The sequence below is a fragment of the Myotis brandtii genome, unplaced genomic scaffold (genome assembly GCF_000412655.1).
Source record: "Myotis brandtii unplaced genomic scaffold, ASM41265v1 scaffold299, whole genome shotgun sequence".
In the NCBI taxonomy this organism is placed as follows: domain Eukaryota; kingdom Metazoa; phylum Chordata; class Mammalia; order Chiroptera; family Vespertilionidae; genus Myotis; species Myotis brandtii.
The window spans coordinates 608,207-616,638 of NW_005361430.1; the positions used below are offsets into that span (position 1 = coordinate 608,207).

Below are 8,432 nucleotides of genomic sequence, written 5' to 3' on the forward strand. Positions count from 1 at the left end.
TATTATTTTAGCAAGCAAATAATTACAGAAGCCAGAACAGCAGGGTTAAAATATTAAACAGCAATTTTTACCCGAGATGGTTGCTACCATGCTTCAAAGGTTGTGCTATTATCTAAATGTTTGTGTCCTCTCCACCCCCCAAAAAAATTCATATGTTGAAATCCTAACCTCCATAGGTGATGGTATTAGTAGGTGGGGCCTTCAGGAAGTGATTAGGTCATGAAGGTGGAGTCTTTATGAATGGGATTAATTCCGTTATGAAAAGAGACTCCAGGGAGACCCCCTAACCCCTCTGCTATGTGAGGACACACAAAAAAAGAAGTCTGTGACCCAGGAGAGAGCCCTTGTTTGACCGTGATGGCACCATGATCTTGAACTTCGAGCCTCTAGAACTGTGAGAAATTGCTATTGTTTGTAGGATACCCAGTCTATTGTATTTTGTTACAGCAGCCAAAATAGACAAAGACTTCTTAGGGCAAAAAGGCAAAGCTTTAACTATTAAACAAACAAACAAAAATTGATAATTGGACTTGATAAAAATTAAAGCATTTTTTTAAAACACCATTAAGAAATGAAAAAGCAAGCCATTAGCTGGCAGAACATATTCTCAATATATATAGCTGACAAATGACATATCTAAAATATGTTTTAAAAAGTTATAACTCTGTATTAAAATATTGTATATATATATATTTCAATAACAAGCAACTCAAAACAAAATGGTAAATGTTGGAACAGACACTTCATGAAAGAAGTGCACTCATTTTCTTTTGTGCCATAACATATCTCTAAATGGCTTATAAAAATACACATTTATTATTTCACATTTCTGAAGGTCAGAAGTCCAGGTGGGCTCAACTGGGTACTTTGGTTAGTATCTTTCAAGAGGCTGGTTTGACTGGGTTCTTATTTGGAGTCTCTGGGGAAAATCCACTTCCAAGCTCATTCAGTTTTTTTGTCAGAATTCAATTCCTCATGGTTGTAAGAATGAAGTCCCCATTTTTTGCTGGCTGTTGACTGGGGACTGTGCTCAGCTTCTTGAGGCCATTCTCAAATCTTTATCCTGTGGCCCTCTTCCTATGAGCAATAGAGACCCTTCCTCACATCAAATCCATCTTATTCTTCAGATATATCTGACTTTTTCTTCTACTACCAGTCTCAGAAAATGCTCTGCTGCCCTGGCCTGGTATCTCTGTTGGTGAAAGCATCATCCGGATTTGCCAAGATTGTGGGTTCAATCCCCAGTCAGGGCTCATACAAGAATTAACAAATGAGTGCATAAATAAGTGAAACAACAAATTGATGTCACTCTCTAAAATCATTCAATCAATAAAAAATTATATATGAAAAAGAAAATTCTCTCCTTTAAAAGGGCTTTTGTGATTAAATTAAGTTGCATGGGTAGTCTGCCTATTTAAAAGTCAACTGATCTGTAACCCTACTTAGATTGGGAAAAATGTTTTTGCTATGTAACATAATGTAATCATGGGAATAACACTGGGAGGAACGGTCATGAGAGTCATCTTAGAATTATGCCTACCACAAGAAGATATATGAATGACCAATAAACCCATGAAAATCTATGCTCAAAATCCTTAGTCATAAGAGAGATATAAATTAAAACCACAATCACCCAATAGAAGGATTAAAATAAAAATTTTAAAAACTGCCAATATTAAATATTAAAAAGACTGTGGAGCAACTGGAGCTCTCATATTTTTCTGGAAGGAATGTAAAATGTTTCAATCTCTGTGGAGAACATTTTGGCAATTTCTGTGAAGTTTATGTATAGTTGCCATATAACCCATCAAATTCACCTGCATGGCATTTACCCAGGAGAAATTAAAACTACACTTATAAAACTTTCATTGAAGCTGTATGTAGGGAAGCACAGGAGACTTGATTGGAAAGTTTGTAAGGAGGACATTCCGAAAAGGGAACTGGGCTGAAGGTGGCCCACCCTGTTTATTGGAATTCCAACTTAGGGGAGTTTGGCTGAAGGCGGTCAGTCCTAATTGTTCCTTGACCTTTCCAAACAAGTCTGTGCACGTGCAGACCCTTGGGTGTTCACTGGAATTCTTATGATTAATCTTTAGGTGTCCTTGTTTAAAGGACACTGCAGGTACATGTGTACTCCCCAAGATTACTTACCCTACTGATTGTATCTAAAAGATAAACTTTATCTCAAACTGCTGTTAAAATAAAAGACTGATGAGGCAGGCAATCAAAGCTGTCTGGTTCCTTTAGCCAGGCAGTCCCTTAGCCCTCTCTTTCACAGCAATCCTATGTCAGAGTAATCATTCATCCATCGCTCAGGGTCTGCTGGTCAGCTCCAGCAGCTGTATTTATCATTGGCAAAAACTTGAAATAATTCAAATATATATCTACAGGAGTATGAGTAAACAAATTGTGGCATATTCATATAATGAAGTTTTCAGTGATAAAAGTGAATAAATTACTGATACATGTAACAACATGGATGAATCTAAAAAATATCATGCTTAATCAAAGAAGCCAGACCACAAAAGAATATATACTATATAACTACATTTACATGACATTTCTGAAAAATCAAAACTCATCTCTAGTGAAAGACCTCAGATCAGTGGTTACCCTAGGTGGCTGAAGATGTGAGTGACTAGTCAGAGGCACAGGAAAATTTATTGAGGAAATAGAAATATTCTATATCTTGCCCAACCAGTGGCTCAGTGGTTGAGCATTGACCTATGAACAAGGAGGTCATGGTTCTATTCCTCAACAGGGCACATGCCTGGATTGCAGGCTTGATCCCCATGGGTTGGGGAGGGGCATTCAGGAGGCAGCTAATCAATGATTCTCTCTCATTATTGATGTTTCTAGCTCTCCCACTCCCTTCCTATCTGAAATCAATAAAAAAATATTTTTAAAAAAGAAATATTTTTTATATTTTTGGGATCATGATTATGTCAAACATTTTGGATTTTACATGTATAATAGAAGGTTTTTATTTTATAAAAGATTATACTTACCAAAGTTGATTTTAAAATATATTGTATATATTTCTAATAAAAGTAAGAATGTTTTGTCTTCTTTTATTGTTTAGCACCATTTTGGAATTTAGAGTTCATAAACTTCAGGAGAAAATAAAAATAAGCTGTAAATATTTGAAAAGGAGAAGCAAGTTGTCTTTGTTTGGCTGCTTAACAAATTACCAAAGACTGGGTGGCTTAAACAACAGTTATATCTCACAGTTCTGGAGTCTGGGAAGTCCAAGATCAAGGCATTGGCAAATTCAGTTATTAGTGAGGGTCCTGATTTGCCAATATCTGCTTTCTTGCTGTGTCTTCACAAAAGAGAAGATCTAAGATAATTTTGTAAAGAGTAAAAAGGGAACTGATACTCCCAGAGTTAAAATATACTTTAAGGTTATAATAATGAAATACATCTGATCACAGTAAGTGCATAGATAAATGGAAAAACATCAATTGAGCAGAATATGTAGTCCAGAAACAAATCTTATTATAAACTAGTGACCTGGCACATGGGTTTGTGGACATTGAAAGGAAATTAATAAGAAGGTGGCCAACAGGGCAGGACTAGGAGAGATGGGCCAGACACACCCTGGAGCCAACCTCCCTCAGTCCCTCCCCAGCATCTGCGTAGTAAGCAGGGATCTCTCCAGCAGGTGAGGTCCCTCAGCCTGGCCTATGGGGATCGATTTGAAACTAGCTCTCTGACATCCCCTGTGGGGTCCTGGAATATAAAACGGCACTCTGCAAAGTTGCGGTTGTACAGGGTGTGGAACACAAATGCAAGTGTGCAGTAAACCAGATTCAGGGATGACAGTGCCCCAGCAACAACATAACCCATGGCCGAAGGTGGAATTGGGTTCCCTCCTCTCTGGTTTCAGAGTATGTCACCTGAGAAACGCCACTGCCAAGTCACTGCAGCTCAGCAGCTCCTGTGTTGAGTGTCTGCCCCCTGGTGGTCAGTGCATGTCGCAGTGACCAGTCAGATGGTCGGACACTTAGCATATTAGCCTTTTATATATATGGACTAGAAGCCCGGTGCACGAAATTCGTGCACGGGGAGGGGGAGAGGAGAGGGGGGCCCTCAGCCTGACCTGCACCCTCTCCAATCCAGGAGCCCTCAGGGGATGTCCTACTGATGGCTTAGGCCTGCTCCCCATGGTTCTCTGCTCTCTGTGGGGCCTGCCTGCTCCACCATGGCGACAAGCAAGCAGGCCCTGCTAGGTGCTGCCTGTGGGCCACACTTGCCTGCTCGGGGGTCCCCACGGCGACCCGCCAGCAGGCCCTGCTGGGTGCTTGCCTGCTCCGGGTCGCCACAGCAATGCCTGCTGGGCTCACGTTGCCGGGGTGACACCGCCAGCGTCCTGCCCCAGGTGCTATGGGCGCTGCCATCTTTGTTGCGGCGTGATGGTTAATTTGCATATTACTATTTTATTAGATAGGACTAGTTATACATATATGACAAAGGTGGTATTACACATCAGGGCAGAAGAAAAGGATTATTAAGTAAGTGGTGTTGGTGTAACAAATACAATATTAACTTAGGTTCTCATCCAATGGCATATGCCAAAATAAATTTAGAATCAAATTAGAAACCCTTTAAACAAATATAAATAAAGGTTAATATTTGTTAAATAAAGTATTGGAATACAATGCAATGGCAAAAAGAACCAAATTTGCCTTAGAGCAGATATTTTCAGCTGGTGTGCTGCAAGAATTTTTAAAACATGCACTAACCTCTTTTCCCTTAGATTTGTCAAATAAAAAAAAGCAACAACCAACACAACAATATCCACCCAGTGTGAATGAATCAAAATTGTACTTATTTTTTTGTCAGATCAGCGAGAAATATATTTTTTGGTGTGAGAAAGAATTTTAGTAATTAGTTATGTGTCATGAGATGAAAAAGGTTGAAAATTGTTGCCTTGCAGGGAAACACTATGAAAGCAAAGACCCTACAGGTCTAACTCATCACTGATGTATGTGTCCAGCAGGAGATCTAGCAAATGTGTGTGCTCTAATAAATCTTTATACATTTCATACATTTGTAAAATGTATGAAAACTATTGTGGGTTGTTTTTTTTTGTAAAGGCAGAACTACTATCAATTTTAAAGTAACAAATTGGAAAAAAATATTTGTCATATATATAAAATGGGATTAAAATCCTTCTCTTATTAAAAGTTCGTGTAAATGATAAGAAATTTCATTCAGTGTACAAGTACGTGGCCAAGCTGTTCACAATAGAGGAAACACAAAGATGAATGAATATTTAAAAAAAAATATTGAATTTGACAGATAACAAAGAATTGTATGTTAAATGTCAAATTATAAGATTAAAATAATATCCCATGCTAGTTAAGGTGTAAGTGTAATAGTATTACTGGTCCAAAGTTTGTGTGCCTGATGCGTCAAAAGGCCAAAACTCAAAATGTCAGAGTTTGGAGTTAGGAAAGGTTTATTGATTTAGAAGGCACCAGTAGAGAAGATGGAAGACCTAATGGTTCCTCAAATTCATTTTAAGAAAGTACGGAGTTCAAGGGAAGGGGGGAATGGGAGGGGCAAGAGGTAATTAAGGACCACAGACATCTGAGTGCCAGGAGGGGTCGGAGGAAGATTGTACTTAGTCTGTTGACCCTAGTTGATGTGAGTGGTTTGGAGGTTCCTGAAATCTTTGATAAACAATGCATAGTTCCCTTATCACCTTGGGAGAGGTGCTTTCTGGTAAGGGGCTGTTTTTGTAAAACTCATGCCACAATCAGAATTCCTCTAATGATTGTTATGACTATATGCAAGAAGCTATTAACCTAAAGGCCTTGGGAACAAAACAAGCTTGAACAAGATGGAGTCAGAGAGGCCAAGCATTTCACTCTGTTACCATAGGTCAGTGGTTCTCAACCTTCCTAATGCCGCAACCTTTTAATACAGTTCCTCATGTTGTGGTGACCCCCAACAATAAAATTATTTTCGTTGCTACTTCATAACTGTAATTTTGCTACTGTAAACAATATGTAATTATATATGTGTTTTCCGATGGTCTTAGGCGACCCCTGTGAAAGGGTCGTTCGACCCCCAAAGGGGTCGCGACCCACAGGTTGAGAACCGCTGCCATAGGTCATGTCATACAGTTTGGGGAAATTAGTACAAACTTTTTAGGAAAGTAACTTTGTATTCTGTATCCTCAGCCTTAAAAATAAGTACTACTTTTGACTCTGTAATCACTTTTCAGAGAAGGTATTTTAAAGAAATGATCAGATACAAAAAAGTCATAAAAATAATTTATCATATAATTATATATGGTAGTGAAAATTTGGCAATTCTTTGCCTAACAATAGGAAGATGGGGTTAAAATGTTGGGATAGCCACACAATGGAATACTATGCAGCCATTTAAATGATTTCTATAAAGTTTTAAAAATACTATTGGGAAATAATTGTTTTAATTTAATTTAATTTTTTAAAGAAAGAGTATTTAAATTTTTTAAAATATATTTTTATTGATTTTATTTTTATTCAGAAAGGAAGGGGGAGGGAGAGAGAGATAGAAACATCAATGATGAGAGAGAATCATTGATCAGCTATGCCCTCCACTGGGGATGGATCCAGCAACCTAGGCATGTGCCCTGACCAGGAATGGAACCATAACCTCCTGGTTCATAGGTCGACGCCTAACTACCGAGCCATGCCGGCTGGGCGGGAAATAATTGTTTTAAAAGATACTGTGAGGAGATAAATTGTTTTGTGATTGCCAACAATATAAAACATACGTAGAAAAAAATAACCATAGCATAAATATTAGCTTTTACTGAACAGCAGATACTTTCTCAGCACTTTAAAGGAATTGTATTATTTACCCTCACCTCAAACCTATAAAGCATTTTTTTAAAAATTTATACCATTGAACAGTTGAGGAAACTGATATACAGAGGGATGGAGCAACTTGTCCAAAGTCTCTGAGGTAACAAGTGGGATAGCAGGATTTGATAGCAGACCAGCTTCTGCATCCAACTCTTTTAAGCACTGCACTATATGGCTTGTTTTTGTTAAAATATAACAATGTTTTCAGTGGTTTTATAAGTTTGGGGGCTCATTGGCCTCCCTTATACTTTTCTATATCTTCTAAAGTTTCTACACTGAGCATTTGTCATTATAAATAATCTTTTTGTTTTGTTTTGGTTTTTTTTGCTAAAAGTATTACAAAGGTATAAATAATCTTAATAATGGTTTTTTTAAAAATCACTAAATCAACTTGATTTCGTGTAGTCCCACTCAGAGCCTGTATCTGGGGATTATTTGCAGCTCCCTCGTTCCAGTACCTGGATCCCCAATCTTGAAGCACTCTCTTTTCTCCCTGTGCGCCTGCGTCGCCCCAAACAGCTCTGGGGTGCAGTTAGTTGCCAAGCTTTTAAAGGCCGCAGGGCCTGAGCTCTGAGGACCCTCCCTGGTGCGGCCCCACGAGGCCCCGCAGACCCCTAGCGGCCGCGGGTTCCAGTTTCAGTCGCTGACCAAAGCCAGGCATCCTTCCAGAGTGAGGCGCCCATGAGGAAATCCCCAGGGGCTGGCAGGGCGGGAATCGGTCTCTGCCCACCGTCAGAGAGGCCAGGAGGCCGCCGGGGTTTAGGGTTCAGGTCCGGGATCCAGCTCCGGGTGCCGTGGCCTTGGAGCGGCGCCTCTTGGGCGAGGGGTCGCGCGGGGAGCCAGGGAGGCAGCCGCCCGCCTGCCTGACCATCAGTTACCAGGTCTAGGACAGTTGCCGAAAACAGTGCTTCCTTCAAGCCGACTGAGCCTAGTCCCTGAGAAAACTGCCTGTTACTTGAAGAAGGTGGTCTAGGAGGAAATGGATGGCTGGCGTCCTGGGGGTCGGGGGTTATTGTGGAGTGAGTGTGATTTAAACACGTTATCTTCTGAAGAATAAATGCTCTCTCTAAGTCGGGTGGGGAGCACGAGTAGGGAGCACTGTGTGTGCAGCCGTGGGAGCCGAAGTCCCACTTTGGGGCGCAGGAGAAGGGTGGCCCTGCGGTAGCGGCCAATGGTCCGCAGGAGGAACCGAGGTTCCCAGGCGCCTGGGGCAACCATTCGCCTGGAGCCTGCCTTGCTCCGGTAAGACGTTCGCACGCACCAATAATACATCCCCGGCGGCCGGTTCTCCTGCCTGGAAGGAGCCCTTCATTACCCCGGTCTGCTCAGGGGGGAAATGGTGAAACCCCCAAATCTGCCTCCTTGTGTGATCCATCAAAGGGCGCAAACAGAGCCCGGGGGAGAAAAATGCAAGCGAATGCCTCGCGTATTTTGACGTTTAAAAACCAGACTCCGGTGAATCATTGCATCACAGAGTGCAAGTTTCGGTGTCTGGTGAAGCTTGGGGGACGCACAGTACTTGTGTTTGTAAAAAATCTCGGCACCGCGCGCCCCAAGTCTGCCGCTCGC

The 8,432-nt window shown here is 40.9% G+C and overlaps 1 protein-coding gene across 2 annotated transcripts in view; it reads left to right on the forward strand.

Moving 5' to 3' along the window:
- Window positions 1-7,809: 7,809 nt before the first annotated feature.
- Window positions 7,810-8,432, forward strand: part of ABCC9 (ATP-binding cassette, sub-family C (CFTR/MRP), member 9) — a 113,637-nt gene continuing 113,014 nt past the window's right edge. Inside the window, exon 1 of one of the 2 annotated variants that reach the window (XM_014542338.1) lies at window positions 7,810-7,827. The gene's annotated coding sequence lies outside the window, so the exon portion shown is untranslated. Of the gene's footprint in view, window positions 7,828-7,867; window positions 7,883-8,432 lie in introns of those variants that run through there. The other variant, XM_005869563.2, reaches the window with a different exon arrangement.